This window comes from Somniosus microcephalus, unplaced genomic scaffold (genome assembly GCF_052327205.1).
Source record: "Somniosus microcephalus isolate GS21.2 unplaced genomic scaffold, FLI_Smic_1.0 unresolved_chr1, whole genome shotgun sequence".
Taxonomy (NCBI): domain Eukaryota; kingdom Metazoa; phylum Chordata; class Chondrichthyes; order Squaliformes; family Somniosidae; genus Somniosus; species Somniosus microcephalus.
In genome coordinates this window covers 110,569,719-110,589,521 of record NW_028225179.1, presented here as the reverse complement: position 1 = coordinate 110,589,521, position 19,803 = coordinate 110,569,719, and the positions used below count along the sequence as shown (strand labels likewise).

Genomic DNA, 19,803 nt, shown 5'->3' with positions numbered 1-19,803 from the left:
ATGTAATTATATCAGCAAATAGTGATGTTATTTGCCTGTTTGATTATCATGTCTTACCAGCATAGTTGCCTGATTGATTGCTTGTGCCTGAGCAGCAGAGGGCATGTGACCGAGTCAAGCAAGGCAGTTTAGATTGGTTTCAGTTTCGTTCTAGATGCATCACTAGCATGATGTCTCCTGTAAATGCTGTATAAATAGTTGAACAGACTTTAGATTAAAGACATTCTCTTTCATAAATGTCTCGTCATTGAACCCACAAAGAAATCAATACAGATGTGTGGGATTCCTGACGGCTCCAAACCACACCAAGTTAGAGGAGTCGGGCTGTCGGGTTGAAGGACTTGAAGGGGTCGAGATGTCAGTGTTCAGGTGAGTGATGGGTGCATGAGTGCAAAGGTAAGCGTGTTTGGTGTGTCTAAAGTGTGTAAAGAAGTTTAACTTACCTGTACTTATTTTACAGACTTCCTTCCTCTAGGTTTCGGGAGTCCATCATTCAGCCGGCACAGAAAGCAGGATGACCGCGAGCTGTCAAAAGTGACAACCTGCAGCTTTCAGTGCCGGCGAGATTTCTAACTGAGTCTGCGTAGAAGGACTCGGGTTAGAAGTAAGACTGTCAGTGTTTGACAGCTTCAATGAAATTTTAGTCTGTGACGTCACCTGTTGCTGGGCGGGCTCAACAAGGTCAATCAAGTGAAAATCGCGTGGATTGGCCACATCTCGATGGAGGCGGGACTACAGCCCGAAAGTTGTAGTCCTGCCTCCTTCCCGACATCTGATGGAAAATCCAGCCCAGTGTGTGTGAAAGGTTGGGGAGTTGGATGGGGTGCAGTGTCTCTGTGAAAGTGTGTGTAGTTGGATGTGTTACAGTGTGTGAGTGAAAGGGTGGGGAGTTGGATTGTGGTACAGTGTGTGTGAACGTGTGGAGAGTTGAATGGGGTACAATGTCTGTGTGAAAGGTTGCAGATTTGTTTGGATGGGGTACAGTATCTGTTTGAAAGGGGGAAATTGATGTTTTACAGTGTGTCTGTGAGAGGGTGGGCAGTTGGCTGTGGTAAAGTGTTTGTCTGAAAGGGTAGGGAGTTGGATGAGGTACAGTGTGTCTGTGAGAGGGTGGGGAGTTGAATGGGGGTACAGTGTGTGTGTGAAAGGATGGGGCATTGGATGGGGTACAGTGTCTGTTTGAAAGAGGGAGTTGGATGGGGTACAGTGTCTGTGTAAAAGGGTGGTGAGTTGGGGGGTACAGTGTGTGTGTGAAAGTCTGGGGATTTAGACGGGGTACAGTGTCTGTGTGAAAGGGTCCTGATTTTTTTTTTGGATGGGGTACAGTGTCTGTTTTAAAGGGGGAGATGGATGTTTTGCAGTGTGTGTGTGAAAGGATGGGCAGTTGGCTGTGGTAAAGTGTCTCTGTGAAAGGGTAGGCAGTTGGATGGGGTACATTGTCTACGTGAAAGGGTGAGGAGTTGGATGGGGTACAGTGTGTGTGAAAGGGTGAGGAGTTGGATGGGGTACAGTGTGTGTGAAAGGGTGGGGAGTTGGATGGGGTACAGTGTGTGTGAAAGGGTGGGGAGTTGGATGGGGTACAGTGTGTGTGAAAGGGTGAGGAGTTGGATGGGGTACAGTGTGTGTGAAAGGGTGGGGAGTTGGATGGGGTTCAGTGTGTGTGTGAAAGGGTGGGAGTTGGATGGGGTACAGTGTGTCTATGAAAGGGTGCGGATTTGGTTGGGGTACAGTTACTGTGTGAAAGGGGTGTTGGATGGGTTACAATGTGTGTGTGAAAGGGTGGGGCATTGGATGAGGTACAGTGTGTGTGAATGGGTGGGGCATTGGATGAGGTACAGTGTGTGTGAATGGGTGGTGTTGAATCCGTGAATGTTAATGTATGGTATTCTTCAATATTCGACAGAGACTGCAGAGGAACAATTAACAGGTGTTTACTGGACGCAGGTTACTCAAAAACTAAAGTACAGGTCCCTACTCAGGGTTTATATACCGGTGTGGTCACTACCGGTACTACAGTATACAGGAGCTGTAAAAAGTAGTTCTCCCCTTAAAGGTACATACACTACAATTCCTCCCCTTTTAGATTAACAGTACCACAACATTCATTTAACAATTAGCACTTTTAACATGTAACATTAACGGCAAATAGTCCATTTATAAATTCAGTCTTTGGGGCGGCTTCCTGATCCTTTCTGGATAGTGCCTTTCCTGAGTGTCTTGCTCTTGGTGCGGAGGCGATTCTGGCCCCCTGTTGTCGGTTGGTTCATCAGCTTCCGATGCTACTGTTTCTGGGGTAGATGCGACCGGTATGTCGGGTTCATCACCAGGTATGCGAGACCTGGGGTGGACTCTTTCCTGTGACTCTAGGATCTGGTCAAAATGGCGTCTCACGATGTTCCCCCCAACATCCACTGTGTACATTAGTGGCCCCTACCGTGTGCATATCATTCCTGGTTGCCATTTCTTTGTTCGGTAGTCGCGAGCCAAGACTGGTTGCCCTACATTGAAGCTCCTTGTCGGCTTCTCATTGATGTGCTGGAATTGCTTATTCTCAACATCTCTTCGTACATTTGGTTTGAGCAAATCCAGACGAGATCTCAACCTTCAGTTAAAGTACATCATGGCCGGGGTCTGGTTGGTGATTGTATGTGTCGCATTTCTGTAGGCTAACAGGAAATTGTCCACCTTATGTTGCAGTGGAATGTCGTCATCGCACATGGCCCTTACTGCTTTTTTAAAGATTTGTACAAACCTCTCAGCCAATCCATTGGTGGCTGGATGATACGGAGTGGAGGTGTAATGCCTTACCCCATTCCTTTTCATAAACCTTCGAAACTCGTCGGACACAAACTGTGGTCCGTTATCAGAGCAAATCTGCTCTGGCAAGCCGTTCCTGGCAAAGATGGTCCATAGAACTGCAATAGCTTTCTCCGTGATGGTGGAGGACATTTTGATCACCTCAGGCCATTTCAAGTGCGCATCCACAGCTATTAAAAACATTGAGTCCATGAATGGACCAGCAAAATCAATATGCACCCGTTGCCATGGAGAGGAGGGCTACTCCCATGGGTGTAGAGGGGCATGTGGGGGTGCATTTTGGACCTTCTGGCATCCTGAGCAGCTCTTTGTCAGGTCCTCGATTTGCTGATCGATCCCCGGCCACCACACATAAGCCCTAGCAAGGCTTTTCATTTTCACCCCTCCCAGATGGCCTTCGTGAAGCTCATTGAGCACTCTTTCCCTTAACTTGGGTGGAATTACCACTCAGGATCCACACATCAAGGTCCCCTGGCATACTGAGAGCTGTTCTCTTCTGGATGAGAATGCTGGCAACAGTGAGTCGCCATGTGCTGGCCATCCCTTCACCGTCAAATCATATACCCGAGACAGTGTCGGATCATTTTGGGTCTCCTTCTCTATACCAGCGTTAGTTACTGGCAAGCATTCAATTATAGTCGAATGAAATATTTCAACAGGATCCACTGCTGGTGCTTCCTCCGCAGTAGGTAATGGCAGGCATAATAGCCCATCAGCGTTTCCATGCTGTTTCGTACCCTTATACTCGATATCATATTGGTGCGCCCCTAGAAAAAGGGACCATCTTTGTAGCCGTTGCGCAGTCATCACCGGAACGCCCTTCTTCGGGTTAAAGATGGAGACAAGTGGTTGGTGGTCAGTCAGCAAGGTGAACTTCTGCCCGTGCAGATAGTGGTTGAACTTTTTCACTCCCCACACTAGGCTGAGGGCATCCCTGTCAATCTGGGTGTAGTTACACTTGGCTGAGGTTAGTGACCGAGACGCAAAGGCTACTGGCCTCTCCGAGCCATCTGGGAATTTGTGCGACAGCACCGCTCCAATGCCATAGGGTGATGCATCACACGCCAGCCGAATTGGTAGTGCCGGGTTGAAATGTGCCTACACCTCTTTTGATGTGATCAATTCTTTGCACTTCTGGAAAGCTCGCTTACATTCGTCATTCCACTTCCATGTTACCCCCGTTTGCAGTAGGGTGTTCAGTGAGTGTAGAACTGTAGACAAATTCGGCAAGAACTTATGGTAGTAGTTCACCAACCTGAGGAACGACCTCAGTTGTGACACATTTTCCGGTGCTGGAGCCTTGACTACTGCCTCAATCTTTTCAGGGGACTTATGTAAACCCTCTTCATCAATAATGTGGCCACAATAGGAGATCTGCTTCTGGAAATACTCGCATTTGTGGCGATTAGCTCGGAGCCCATAATCCTTCAATCTAATGAGCACCTGCTCCAGGTTGGTGAGGTGATCACTGTCATTTTCGCTCGTGACCAGGATGTCGTCCAAATAACACTGGGTCCCTGGAATCCCTTGCAGGACTTGATCCATTGCCCTTTGCCAAATAGCCGGAGCTGATGCTACCCCGAACACCAGCCGGTTGTATTGGTAGAGGCCTTTATGAGTGTTGATCGTGAAGTACTGTTTCGAGGCTTCTTCTAACTCCAATTGCAGGTACGCCTGGGCCAGATCAATCTTAGTGAAGCGTTTCCCTCCAGATAGCGAGGCGAAAATATCTTCAATCCGCGGAAGCGGATATTGTACAGTGTGAAGGATTGGGTTCACTGTCACCTTAAATTCCCCACAGATGCGAACCTTCTTTGGTTCCCCAGGCGTATTACTCAACGACCTCTTCATTACAGGAACGATGGGTGTGGCCCACTCGCTCCAGTCCACTTTGGATAGCACTCCTCCGAACGTTCCAAACCTTCCAGCTCTGCTTCGACAGCTGGGCGGATCGCATAAGGTACCGGTCTGGCCTTAAAAAACTTTGGGCTTGCATTTTCCTCTATTTTGATCGTTGCTCTTATGCCTTTTAGTGTTCCGAGTCCCTCCTGGAACACTTCTTGTGCATCAGTTAGCATTTTTGACAGTCATCCCGGTGTGACGTCGTCATCCTTTTTGGCATCTACAATCAGTGCTTGTATGGAATGCCAATCTAGCTGTATCTTCCGGATCCATTCACATCCTAGTAGTGGCGGTCCTCCATCTGGCAATACATATATGTCCATTTTTGGTGTTTCCTTGCCATTGTATACCACGTTCACCCTTATTTTTCCTTTGGGGTAGACTTTTTGCCCCGTGTACATCTTCCAGACAATCTCTGTATCTCTCAAGGGTATATGTGAGAATAGCCGCTTGTAGTCCCTTTGGTTTGTGACTGTTAGGGCTGATCCTGTGTCCAATTCCATTTTCACTTGGACTCCATCTATCTTGAGTGTGACCCAGATAGTTTGGTGATCCTCCATTTTGATTACATGATGTAGTTTCAGAAAACCCACCTCCTTGCTTCCGGAGTCTGTATCTCTTTTCTGTTCATCTGAACTACTCTCCGTCACCTTATGTACCTTTTTGTACTTCTCCTGTGGAGATTTCTTGCTGCTGGTTTTCTTTCCCGACCTGCAGACACTTGCTCTGTGTCCTACTTTTCCACACTGTCTGCACACTTGGTCCTTGAACCAACAGTCCTTGTGGTCGTGTGTTGTTTTGCCGCAGTGATAACACATCACTGCTCCATATGACATTTCATTTATGCCATATTCTTGCGATCTCCGTTGTATCTCTGCAGCGCCCCATGTGGCTGCTTCGTGTGATACTGCCATGCTGAAAGCCTTCTCCAGCGTAAGATCCTTTTCTGATAGAAGCCGTTTCTGGGTTCCTTCACTTTGAAGCCCACACACAAACTTGTCCCTTAAAGTATCTGCTAGTCCCGTTCCAAACTGGCAGTGTTTCGATAGTTTGCGCAGTTCCGTTAAATACTCAGCATTACTTTCGTCTTTATGCTGGTTCCTTTTGTGAAACTTAAATCTATCAGCTATCAGCAGCGGTGTGGGGTTTAAGTGGTCCTGTAGGATTGCCACTATGCTTTCAAAATCCTTTTCCACTGGCTTCTCTGGGGTTATTAGGTTTTGCAGTGAGCCATACATTTTTGCACCCATGGAATTCAACAATACCAGTGCTTTCCTGGCATCTGGCACTTAATTCGCCTTGCAGTACACTTCTACACATTTTATATATGATGCCCAAGCTTCGACTTCATTGTCGAATGCTGTGACACTGCCACTCTTCTGCATCCTTGGGTTTGGTTAGACTGGCTAAAAATGGCGTCTCCCCCGCTCTCCCTTCTTCTCCGCCGGCTCAAAATGGCGTCTCCTGCGCTTCTTTCCTCCCCCGTGGACGCTGCTCAGCCCTTGAAACCCCGGCCGCGCTCTGTACGTGTTCCCTTCTCTCGTTGACGCCACTCGGTGTTCAACCCCGGCTGCTCCCTGTGCGCTTCACCCTCTCTCTTACCCCGTCGACGCTGCTTGGCCTTTTTGTGTGCCGTCGATCGGCTGCAGCCGCTGCCGTCCGGGAAGTGTCTGCGCCGTACCTGCTACCAGCCCACTGTACTGGATCGTCTCGACTGGGGAACCAAGCCCAGCTCTCCACAGCCTCCTCTGTGATGTTCAAGTCCTCTCCGGATGGTCGACGCCCGCACTGGTGGAATCGGCCTTCTTTTACAGAATTGCAGGTAGGTTCAAATCAACTCATCGCCACTGTTGAATCCGTCAATGTTAATGTATGGTATTCTTCAATAAATCGACAGAGACTGCAGAGGAACAATTAAGAGGTGTTTACTGGATGCAGGTTACTCAAAAACTAAAGTACAGGTCCCTACTCAGGGTTTATATACCGGTGTGGTTACTACCGGTACTACAGTATACAGGAGCTGTAAAAAGTAGTTCTCCCCTTAAAGGTACATACACTACAGGTGGGGCATTGGATTGTGGTGCAGTGTGTGTGTGAATGTGTGGAGAGTTGGATGGGGTACAATGTCTGTGTGAAAGAACATAACATAAGAACATAAGAAGTAGGAGCAGGAGTAGGCCATACGGCCCCTCAGGCCTGCTCCACCATTCAATAGGATCATGGCTGATCCGAATCTAGACTCACGTCCACTTCCCTGCCCTCTCCCCGTAACCCCTATGTATTGATTTCTTTGCGGGTTCAATGACGAGACATTTATGAAAGAGAATGTCTTTTAATCTAAAGTCTGTTCAACTCAGTTAACAGCATTACAGGAGACACCATCTTAGAGATCCATCTAAAACTAAACCAAAACTAAACTAAACTGCTTGTCTCTCACATGCCCTCTGCTGGTCAGGCATAAGTAATCAATCAGGCAAATATGCTGGTAAGGCATAAATAATCAAACAGGCAAATACCATCACTATTTGCTAATATCATTACATCTCCCTTTCTTAAAACAAAAGTATTTTACTTTTATCTAACAACATGTTTTCTTTGTATTACTCTGCATTTTAGCTGTAACACTTAATGAACTTACATTATCATTATCATGATCAAGGTTTTTTAACCTTGTTTTGTGTGTTCACATGAAATATGTAAATACCTAGAACTTGAAGAGAGAATAAGATAACATTACTTCCTTCTATAACAAGAGTCCTTAAATTTGCTCAATTAGTCTCTCAGGAGGCTTCACGCGTCTTGAGGATTTTCGGATTGATTGTCCTTGAATCTGAGTTGTTGCCTCAGATGATGGTTTCTCAGCTGTGTGATAAGGTTGTTCAACAGTATCAGTCTTTTGACCTGCTGAGTGATCAGGTTGTTCAACAGTATCAGTCTTTTGAACTGCTGTGGCTGGTCCCATGAGAAGATCCCGACGATTTCTTCTCAGAACAGCACCCTCATCTGTCTGAATGGTGTATGATCTTGGTTGAACTTCACTCAGGACAGTTCCCTTCTGAGTCCATATGTTTGTTTTGTCTTTGAACCTTACTTGTTCACCAGTGTGGAGTTCAGGTAGGTTTTGTGTTCCTCTGTCATAGTAGTACTTTTGCTTTTCTTTCTGTTGTTCTTTGAACTTCCTCACTTTCTCCCCCTCTTTTGTTTTCAGGAGGTTCTCTGGGATGGGTAGGTTTGACCTTAGCAGACGTCCCATAAGGAGTTGGGCTGGTGACATACCACACTCGAGCGGCGTTGTGCGGTATACAAGCATGCTCTGGTAGAAGTCAGTTCCACTGTCTTTTGCCTTGTACATCAGTCTTTTCACTGTCTGGACCGATTTTTCCACTAGTCCATTGGACTGTGGAAAGTGAGGACTTGACGTTGTGTGGACAAAGTCCCACTCTTTGGCAAAGTGTCAGAGACTTGCATTGTAAAACTGGGGTCCGTTGTCTGTGAAGACCTCGCTTGCCACACCATGTCTGGAGAATATGGCTTTCATACATGTTATCACAGCATCTGCAGTGGTGGTGTACAGTCTACACACCTCTGGATACAGGGAGTAATAGTCTGTGACTACAAGATAGTCCTTCCCTTGACAAACGAATAGGTCAGCGCCTACCTTCTGGTAAGGTCTGTCTGGCGCTGGGTGTGGCTTTAGTGGTTCTACTGGATTGCTTGCTCGATATTTCAGGCATATTGTGCAGTTTGACACCTCATTTGTCACATCTTGGTTGATTCGTGGCCAGCACATCACCTCTCATGCTCTTTTCTTACACTTTTCGATTCCCAGATGTCCTCCATGGATCCTTTTTAGCATCTCTTTTCTCAGACTCTTTGGGATAACTATTTTACTTCCTTTGTAGATGATGTCTTCGACCACTGATAGTTCCGCCCTGCAGTTCCAGTACGCTGCCATGTCAGTTGAGCAGTCTTGCTTCATGTTGGGCCATCCATCCAAGATGCTTTTCCTCAGTCGTCTCATTGTTTCATCTTTGTTTGTCTCAGTCTTTATGAGCTCCATTTTTGCATCTGCTATGGGCAGTGCACTTGTGATCATGTCCACGTAGGCGTTCACTTTTTCATCCATTTTGGTGTTTGCGGGCTCACTTGGGTCAACAGCTCTGGACAACGTGTCTGCTGTATACATCAGCTTACCCGGTGTGTACGCAACATTCAGTGTATAGCGTTGCAGCCTGATCATCATTCTTTGTATTCTAAGCGGACAGCTATTTAGTGGCTTTTGGAACAGTGCAATCAAGGGCTTATGGTCAGTCTCTACACTGATTGCTTGTCCTGACACAAACTGGTGAAATCTTTCACAGGCGTATGTGATGCTGAGCAGCTCATTTTCATTTTGAGCATATCGCGTCTCCGCGTCTGTCATTGAGCGTGATGCATATGCAATAGGTTGCCAGTAGTCATATTTTTGCAGAAGAACGGCACCGAGCCCACTCTGTGATGCATCTGATGATATCTTGATGGGTCTCACTGCGTCATAAAACCTCAGAACTGGTTCCTCTGTGAGCAGTTTCTTTAGATCGCTCCATGACTTCTCATGCTCATGATTCCATTCGCATTCTATGTTCTTTTCAGTTAATCTTCTTAGTGGCACCATCTTCTCTGAGAGGTTGGATATGAATTTACCCATGTAGTTGATCATTCCATTAAACCTCTGCACGTCCTTTTTGCATTGTGGCTTTGGCATATTCTCAATGGCGGACACCTTTCTGGGATCTGGTCTGATGCCCTCACTGCTAAGGATATCTCCCACGAATGTCAGTTCTGTCACCCCGAGCTGGCATTTCTCTCTATTCAGCTTCAGGTTTGTTTTCCTTGTTGCTTCCAGCACTTTTTTCAGTCTCTCGTCATGCTCAGTTCTCGTGGTTCCTGTTGAAGTGCCTTTTTTTTAGCTCTGGGTAATGACTCAATACACTCTTGGATTCGTCAGACGGACAGGCCTTTTATTACACTTGCAAGGGGAATCAGTGCCTCCACTCAAGGGGTGAGGCTACTATTCCAATGATACAGCGTTAGCGTTCCATATTTATACAGTGTAACAAACAAGTTTAATTGACATTCCTTTGTTCCTCAATCAGGATACATTTTAGATTAATCATTAGGTCTTATGACATATTGACAGAAGGATCCTGGACACATAATTCAACCTAACAGGACATGAATCATGTAACCGGAGGTCCTCTTTAATCTTAATCATGTATCGGGAGGCTAGGTTTGCTTACGGTCGCAAGTTGTCAGGTCACTGGGTACTTCAAACGGAACCCATTGTTTCACTTCTACATTCTCATTAGGTGGGCAGACATCTGTTCTTGGCTGTAATCCAGGTACGTGCAATAGCTCTAGTTACACATCGACTCTTGACCGGTGTCAAGTCTGAAAACTTTTACTCAGCAAGCACCTGAAATTAACCCCTTATATCATGTAGATTTCCTCATTCCCCCCTTTTGTCCTTTCTAAGGACAATCTATTTCACTAAGTTTAAGAAATTCCACATCAAAGGTCTCACCCTTAATATCCTCATATTCAGACATCATGGGTACTGGGGGAGTTGATGTTAATGAGGAAAGGACTTTTGTACACAATAATTTTAAACAACCAATCAATAAACTAATTAAAATTATAATCATCACAATTGCAATTAAGACTTCCAAAATTTGCTTTCCTAATGCTCCTCCCCATCCTGAAATCCAATCCCAAATGGACCATTGTTCAGGTTGGTGTAATTTCTTTATGATCTCCTTTATGTGGTTTACCAAATTGGTGATATTTTCTGAGCTATCTGGAATATAGGTGCAACATTCGGTTTTTATGATTGCACATGTGCCCCCTTCTTTTGCCAACAAATAGTCCAGAGCCATGCGGTTTTGTAAAACAACAGTGCGCAAAGCCACCATTTCTGCGTTTACATCACGAAGAGCATCAGCAGTATCATTGGCTATTTGTTCCAACACTGCTGCCATGTTTATAGATTCTCTTGCTAGCTTCCCTGTTCCATACCAGGGAAATGCTATAGCAAAGAACCTTTCAGTTTCTGTAATGGCTCATTTTGCTCGTGTCCCAGGGTGGCTATCCAAAAATGAAATATGATGTATATAGGGCACTACATATCCCAAGTAACATGACCCAGTCCAATTTTGTGGTAACCAAGGGTATGCTCTATGCCCACAGATGAAATAGGTGTTATTATAGGCTTCAAATTTGTTCCATATCTGGTGCATCATTCCTATCCCTTATTCTCCTTCCCAGGTTTTTCTACTAGTCAAATTTTGTACTGTGGACAGGTTCCACCATCCCCAATAGGGCCATTCGACTGCACCCAGTGGTTTAGTAGTAGTTTTAGTCAAAGTGTAGTTACATTTGCACTCACTCCATCCAACCATCAAACCTTCTCCATTGTCGTTTACCAGGCAGACTTCTCCTTTTGTATTATTTATGGTTCCCATTGACGTCACTAATAGACTCTCTGGATTCCTTTGATTATCATATTGGGGATGAAACCACCCTTCGAATTTCGTTAGGTTATATCCTGCTCCCTTCCACTCATCTTCTAGTTGTTCTGGATTCAAACTATTTTGGGACACTGTACCAGGGGCATCCTCATTGTTCCAGGTAGTATTAGATTGTAATAACCACCCTACCATCTCCTCCATTCCAAAGGGAATGGGCCGTAGGGGTATTCCACCCTCTGCATGTATAGGGGTGTGACTGCATATCCAGCACTTGGCAAGGTTCTGTCTTTTAGCGTACAAATAACTCATGTATACAAAGGTATTAACATGATGATAGTTATGCTTATTTAACAGTCTTCCACTTCTCCCTCCTTGTTTCTTAGCGGTCCTATTAATTTTTCTTTTCTGAGTAATTGATGTTGAAACGAGGGGTTGTGTAACTGGATTGTTACAAAACATTGGCCTGGCCGTCAGGGCCAGTCCTCCCTTCGGATTACCACTACAGATAAATCCTTCATTCGCAATTCTTTCACTTGCTGACACAGTATCGGGGCATGTAACCCATAGCTTATCAAGCTTCTGTCCACTATCTTCTACTATCTTATTCTGCCTAATCCTAAGACTCAGGGGTTGATACAGGGGTACCTGCATAGTGTGATCCTGAAGCTGAACCTTCATAGTCTCGTTATAGCATATAATATAAAAGAAATCACTGTTTAAAAGTACACATTCTTCTATGCATGGTTTGCCCTTCAGGGGATCTGGGTAAATCAATATGGCAGTTTGAATTATCGTTAACAAAGGGAACAGTCTTATTAGAGTCCAAATCCAGTTCATCTTGGCAGTGTATCGTCTTCAACTGATGCCTTCTTACAATGGGACGCATGTATCCATGTTGGTCGCTCCTTTACTTTTACAGCGGTGTATGTGGTCAGGAGTACTTGGAAGGGTCCCTCAAATCTGGGTTGAAGGCCATTCTTTCGCTTGAAGATTTTTATGTAGACGTTATCTCCTGGCTCGAAAGTATGGCACTTTCCTTCAGCAGGATCGACCTGGGCTTCCTCCACCTGTTGATGGAAACTAGAAATGCATTTGGTTAGTGCAATGCAATAACTCAACATATCTTCCTCCATTTTATGAATGTCCATTTGTTTAGCTGTTAAAGGTGCCGAAAAGGGCAATCTTTGTGGCCTTCCCATGACGATCTCATGAGGCGACAATCCTGTAGTTCTGTTGGTAGCAGACTGCATTGTCATTAAAGCTATGGGTAACAAATCAACACATTTAAGTCCAGTTTCTTTACACAGTTTTGCAAGCTTGTTTTTCAGCATCCCGTTATATCTTTCCACTAGTCCAGCCGACTGTGGATGATAACTGCAGTGGAGGTGCTGGTTAATCTGTAAGGCTTTGCATAGTTCCTTAATCACTGTTCCCGTAAAATGGGACCCATTGTCACTTGACAGTTTTGCTGGTATCCCAAAGCGAGGCACAATGTCCTTCAATAAACATTTAGCAACAGTGGTGGCGTCACTCTTCCTACAAGGAACCGCTTCAATCCATCTTGAAAACATATCAACAATAACTAATACATATTTAAAGCTCATGCACACAGGTAGTTCAATAAAATCCATTTGCAAGTGTACAAAAAGGCACTGGATTGGGTGGGATGCGGGCTGTACCTTCTTTATTTTCCCTGCATTCATGGTCTGGCAAATAGTACAATTTTCGCATATTTGTTTTGCCAACTTTGAGATTCCTGGTGCATACCAGGTCTTGAGGATATAGTCCGCCATCCCCCCTTTGCCCGCATGGGTGAATTTATGAACACATCGGGCAATTGGTGATAGTAATGATTTGGGTGCCACCATGCGGCCATCATGATGAACCCATAAGCCGTCAGTGTTTTTTAAAACAATGATTAACAACCCATTCCTTTACTTCATCAGAACTGGCCCTATCTTGATGGGTCAGCACATCATCTAAGGACGGGGGCTGCGGTATCTCTGGCTTTTCCCTAACAGGGAAGGCTGAAACTTGTCGTTCAGTACTTGATATAGCTACTGACTTAGCAGCGCTATCTGCAGCAGCGTTTCCAAGCGCAACCTTGTCCAAACGCCCCGTGTGCGCTTGGCACTTAATAATTGCAATCTGTTTACGTCTCTGAATAGCTAGTAAAAGATTTTGCACTTCTTGTGCATTTTTAAACTGGGTTCCCGAAGAAGTCAGGTAACCGCAAATTTTCCAAATTTGTCATGCTCATGTCCAATAGTGGTCTGGTTATTTCTGAATAGTTCAATATCCATTGTCTACGATAGCCAGTCATTCCTAGAAAATGCTTCATTTCTCTTTTAGTTTTTGGCAACGATGTGTTGCAAACGACCTTTATTCTATCTGGCATTAACTCCCTGTTTAAACAATGATTCCATCACTGGCTCAATTCCTTTTTCTGCTTTCTCTGACAATGGATACTGTGACCTTTTGGCTAATGGTGCAGCTGGATTAATTGTAACTTTATAGGGCTATGCAGTCTATTTCTACCGTTACTCCTGATGGGGAGCAAATGATTGTAGCATTCATTTTGCACAGCAAGTCTCTTCCACATAAATTCATAGAGACATCTCCTGATAACAGAAAGGAGTGTTCTTAACGAATCCCCACGCTCCTAACAGACTGACAAGTTTGGGACTCAAACTTGGGTCGGCAAGTTCCCATGCGTAAAGAACAGGGTGTTTTATTTCTGTTACTGGGTACGCATATGCCTTATCTACTTGGGGTCGATTGATTCAAGCATTGTAGTATTCCAGCCAATCCAGCTATCGGGGTCTTTTTCCAATTAATAGGCATTCCTTCAGAATATTCTTTCCCTAACACCGAAAAGGTTGCTCCTGTATCTACTAAAATGACATAGGTCTCCCAGCTATTTGCATTTTAATTTCAGGTTCGCTGCGTGAATTTAAAGAAACAACGGGCATTTGGTGGTCTGTGGCGCCTGGGGCTGCTGTTGTCAGTCAGTAATTCTGATCTCTATTTCTCCTAAATCCCTGTCCGTTTGTAGGGTAACCTCCTGACTAGTCCGAAAAAGGGTTATGGACAGTGAAATTAGGACCTTTATTCTCTAACGGAGGTCAATTATTGGAGGTTTGGTTCTGACGATTTTTCGCAGGGCATTGGTTTGCCCAATGTCTGGGCTGTCCGCAAATGTAACAATTACCAGATCGTCCATACCCTCTCACTCTACCACGTCTTCCTCTATAATCTCCTCTATTCATCCTTCTATAGTTACCTTGTTATCCTACCATAATAGAGGAGAAAGGTGTTTCTTCAGGGTAATTTTTTTTTTCTTCTGACTCAACAAACATAGAGGCAGTCTTTTTATCTGGCTGTTCTCTATTTCTCTCTTGTCCGTTAAACATTCCTCGAGGCAAGTAATTCTTTCTATGTTAAATGAACCATCTGAGGGAAAGGGTCTAGTCTTATTTACAGTCCATTTGGACCAATTTGGTAGGTGATCAATGGATGATTGACCACAGTTCTTTGACATAAAGGCTGCTGGCGTGCCTTTCTCGGGTGGCTTACTGGTGCTAGCATCCATTTTAGCAGCTTAAATGGTTCACTTAAAACAATCTAAACTCCTGTGACAATCCGTGATCTGCATTGTACGCCCCTACAGATCAGATTAATAAACTATACATACGTATCAAAATTACAGTCACATCCAATCTTCTTGGTCTTTACTTCAAATCAGTGTCACAAAGTCCTTGACCATTTGTCACTCCGAGTGCCTTTAGAGTTTCGGCGCCTACTTTATGGTCCCGGCCTTCACGTGGGGCATTTGCCCTCTTAATAACTGGCCTGAGGCTAGGCGACTGAAACTCAGCACTTCCCGACTGAATTTAGTCAACTGACTGCAACAAGGTTTTTTTTTAAATATTTACAACACATTAAGACATATCCTTATGCTTTAAAACTCGAGGGTTCTCAACCCTCGTGGAAGGTATTTCTAACTGGGGAAAATACTGAATCCACAATAGCTTAGTGGATCATGTAAAAGACACCACTATTTTCTCAACCATACATTCCGCCGCGGGACTCACTTCCCCGGCTTGGGTCTTTTCCAACCCATTCTGCAGTTTTTTTTTCCAGCTTAAATATTTTAGTTAAAACATACAACAATTTCGTAACACTCTATGATCTGCGTGGGACGCCTCTACAGATCAGACATGATTAAACATTAATACATATGACAATAAACAATAAACAATACACTTGTTAAACAACAACCAAAGTGTTACTAAATCCCCAACCTATGCAGCCTTACTGGACGAAGTTGATTGATAATAACAAGTAGTTAAATACTCACTCTCATAAACATTAAACATTGACACTGTGTTTCAGACAATCGCCCACTCTTCTTCCCTCTACCCTACTCCCTTTAGCCAAATTTTTAGCAAAAAGGGCCTTCAATTTGTCCCAACTAACTTCACCCACTCTCTCTCCTTCTACCCTACTCCCTTTAGCCAAATCTTTAGCAAAAAGGGCCTTCAATTTGTCCCAACTAACTTCACCCACTCTCTCTCCTTCTACCCTACTCCCTTTAGCCAAATCTTTAGCAAAAAGGACCTTCAATTTGTCCCAACTAACTTCACACACTCTCTCTCCTTCTACCCTACTCCCTTTAGCCAAATCTTTAGCAAAAAGGGCCTTCAATTTGTCCCAACTAACTTCAAGCTGGAACCTTGCTCGTTCAATTTCCAATAAATCGCTAGCTCCTTAGTTAAATCAAATTTGTGACTTAACCTTCTCTCTTAGCAAGCTGGAACCTTGCTAGTTCAATTTCCAGTAAATCGATAGCTCCTTAGTTAAATCAAATTCGTGACTTAACCTTCTCTCTTAGCAAGCTGGAACCTTGCTAGTTCAATTTCCAGTAAATAGCTAGCTCCTTAGTTAATCAAATTCGTGACTTAACCTTCTCTCTCTGGTACCTTTATTTCAGCGCTTCCTACCGTCCTTTTCTGCACGATCCTGTTCGCGGGGCGTCAGCGCCTCATGGCTGATCCTCTGTTCCGTTTCTGAAAGGGAAGCAGTCACAACGGCAGTTTAACCTCCGAACCTTGTGAGTCAATTACCCGATGGCGGTACTGTCCAATGGAATAAACAGACTATGCACAGCTATGCTTCTGGCAGGGAAAGTCCCAAAAATGTGGCAAAACACCACCTTTAGCCGATGGGATTTTTCCTAACCGAGCAACGTACTCAGCGTCTCTTAACTCATCAATTGGTACAGCAAGCCATCTCGGTGGAACCTCCAAATTGTTGAAGTGCCTTTTTTTTTAGCTCTGGGTAATGACTCAATACACTCTTGGATTCGTCAGAAGGACAGGACTTTTATTTCACTTGCAAGGGGAATCAGCACCTCTACTCAAGGGGTGAGGCTACTATTCCAATGATACAGCGTTAGCGTTCCATATTTATACAGTGTAACAAACAAGTTTAATTGACATTCCTTTGTTCCTCAATCAGGATACATATTAGATTAATCATTAGGTCTTATGACATATTGACAGAAGGATCCTGGGCACATAAGTCAACCTAACAGGACATGAATTGTGTAACCGGAGGTCCTCTTTAATCTTAATCATGTATCGGGAGGCTAGGTTTGCTTACGGTCGCAAGGTGTTAGGTCACTGGGAACTTCAAACGGAACCCATTGTTTCACTTCTACATTCGCATTAGGTGGGCAGACATCTGTTCTTGGCTGTAATCCAGGTACGTGCAATAGCTCTAGTTACACATCGACTCTTGACCGGTGTCAAGTCTGAAAACTTTTACTCAGCAAGCACCTGAAATTAACCCCTTATATCATGTAGATGTCCTCATTCCCCATACTATGATGTCATCCATTGATGTATCAACTCCCTCCAGGTGCTCATAGATCATATGGATAGTCTTGTGATACACTTCAGGAGCTGAGGCAATGCCAAATGGTAACCTTAGGAATCTGTATCTGCCAAATGGACTGTTGAACGTGCACAGTCTTGAACTTGCCTCATCCAATTTCATCTGCCAAAATCCTGATGATGCATCTAACTTGCTGAAATACTTTGCATTTGCAAACTGTGACATGATTTCCTCACGTGTAGGAAGCTTGAAGTGCTCTCTCTTTATTGCTCTGTTTAGATCTCTTGGATCCAGGCAAATTCTGAGCTTTCCATTCTTTTTGTCCACAACAACGAGGGAACTCACCCACTCAGTTGGCTCATCTATCTTCTGAATCACGTTCAGGCTTTCCATCCTGTCCAACTCTGCCTTCAGTTGCTTTTGAAGAGCAAACGGAACTTTTCTGCATGGATGTATGACCGTTGGCATACTTTTATCTACTCTGATCGTGTGTTCTCCTGGAAGGCAGCCTAGACCCGTAAATAGGTTGTTGTACTCTTTCATGAGTTCATCATAGACTGTCTCTCCTTCGCTTTCCACAATGAGGACTCTCTTTACCAGGTTCAGTCTCTCACAGGCTTTTAAATCTAGTATGGCCTGCACATCCTTTGGCAACACGATTAATGCTAGCGTGTGCTCTCTGTCCTTGTGTGTCACTTTGACAATGCATCTTCCTTTCACTGGTATATTAGTACCTGAGTATCCTGTCACTTTCACTTTTATTCCATGTATCTTTGGTCTGGGTCTAATTTTCTTATAATCAGTCTCTGATATCACATTAACTTGTGCTCCAGTATCCAATTTAAATGGAATATGTATATCATTCACTTTTAGTGGCAACATCCAGTCTCTTTTTTCTTTTTTGTTTTCAGACACAACATCTACATAGAACTCCTCTATCTCGCTTTCATCTACTGTATGGACCTTGCTTTGTTGCGCTTGGTTCTTACAGCAACGGGCATAATGGTTGTTTTTGTTGCAATTATTGCATGTTTCACCATATGCTGGACACTTTTTTGGTGGATGCTGTGTACCGCTCGACTACATGACTTTCGATTGTCCCTTTCATTTTTGTTCACTGGCCACGCCTCTTTATTCACATTGGCGCTCTTTTTGTTAAACGGTTTGTGTCCGTTCATTCTCATTGCATCCATGTTGCAGCTACTGTCACTGAACAGCTCTTTTGCCTGCAACTTCACAGTCTCTGTAGCCCTACACAGTGCAATGGCTTTTCCCAGGTCTAGATTTTGCTCTCTTAGCAGTCTTTCCCTTAGACCATTATCTGGAATACCACATACCAGTCTGTCTTTTATCAGCGAGTCTGTCAGTCCCCCAAATTCACATGTTTTGCTTCGGTTTCTCAGTTCAGTCACATACTGATCAATAGTCTCTCCCGTTTTCTGTACACATGTGAAAAATCTGTGCCTCTCAAACGTCACATTACGTTTAGGTATGCAGTAGGCCTCAAACTGTTCCATTATTTTATCCAGCTTAATTTCTCTCCATCAGCAGCGAATGTGAAGTTATTATACACCTCCAGCGCTTCATCACCCACGACATGTAAGAACACTCACGCTTTCATTTTATCACTTTTCTCGTCAGCTCCGAGTGCCGCTAAATACAACCCCAAACGTTGTTTGAACCTCCTCCAATTTTCAGCCACATTACCTGTTAGCTGAAGCTTTGCCGGTGGGTGTAAACCTTCCATTTTTCACTTCGTTAGCTATTCTCCAATGGTAAGTAACGATGTTCTCTTTTGGCTTGCTAATATATGGAGAGCTGATTTAACTTCAGATTTTTCCTCTTCATCTCTTTCAATCACTTCTGACACCATGTATTGATTTCTTTGTGGGTTCACTGACGAGACATTTATGAAAGAGAATGTCTTTTAATCTAAAGTCTGTTCAACTCAGTTAACAGCATTACAGGAGACATCATCTTAGAGATCCATCTAAAACGAAATACAAAACTAAACTAAACTGCTTGTCTCTCACATGCCCTCTGCTGGTCAGGCATAAGTAATCAATCAGGCAAATATGCTGGTAAGGCATAAATAATCAAACAGGCAAATACCATCACTATTTGCTGATATCATTACACCCTAATTCCCTTATCTGCTTTGAAACTGTCCATCTCCATTTTAAATGTATTTAATGTTGCAGCTTCCACAGCTCTCTGGGGTAGCAAATTCCATAGATTTACTACCCTCTGAGTGAAGAAGTTTCTCCTCATCTCGGTTTTGAAAGCGCAGCCCCTTATTCTTAGATTATGCCCCCTAGTTCTAGTCTCAACCATCAGTGGAAACATCCTCACCGCATCCACCTCATCAAGCCCCCTCACAATCTTATATGTTTCGATAAGATCGCCTCTCATTCTTCTGAACTCCAATGAGTAGAGTCCCAACCTACTCAACCTTTCCTCATACGTCAACTCCCTCATCTCCGGAGTCAACCGAGTGAACCTTCTCTGAACCGCTTCGAGAGCAAGTATATCTTTTCTTAAATATGGAAACCAAAACTGCATGCAGTATTCCAGGTGTGGCCTCACCAATACCCTATATAACTGCATTGAGTGCTGCTAGAGTTGGTAAGAGGGAGAAAAGTAATTCAAGTGTATTTTGTGAATTTTAGTGTGTTAAAAA

At 44.1% G+C, this 19,803-nt stretch overlaps 1 protein-coding gene across 1 annotated transcript in view; it reads left to right on the top strand.

Moving 5' to 3' along the window:
* LOC147095705 (zinc-binding protein A33-like) overlaps positions 1 to 19,803 on the top strand; it is a 125,393-nt gene that overhangs the window by 90,346 nt on the left and 15,244 nt on the right. The window lies entirely within an intron of this gene.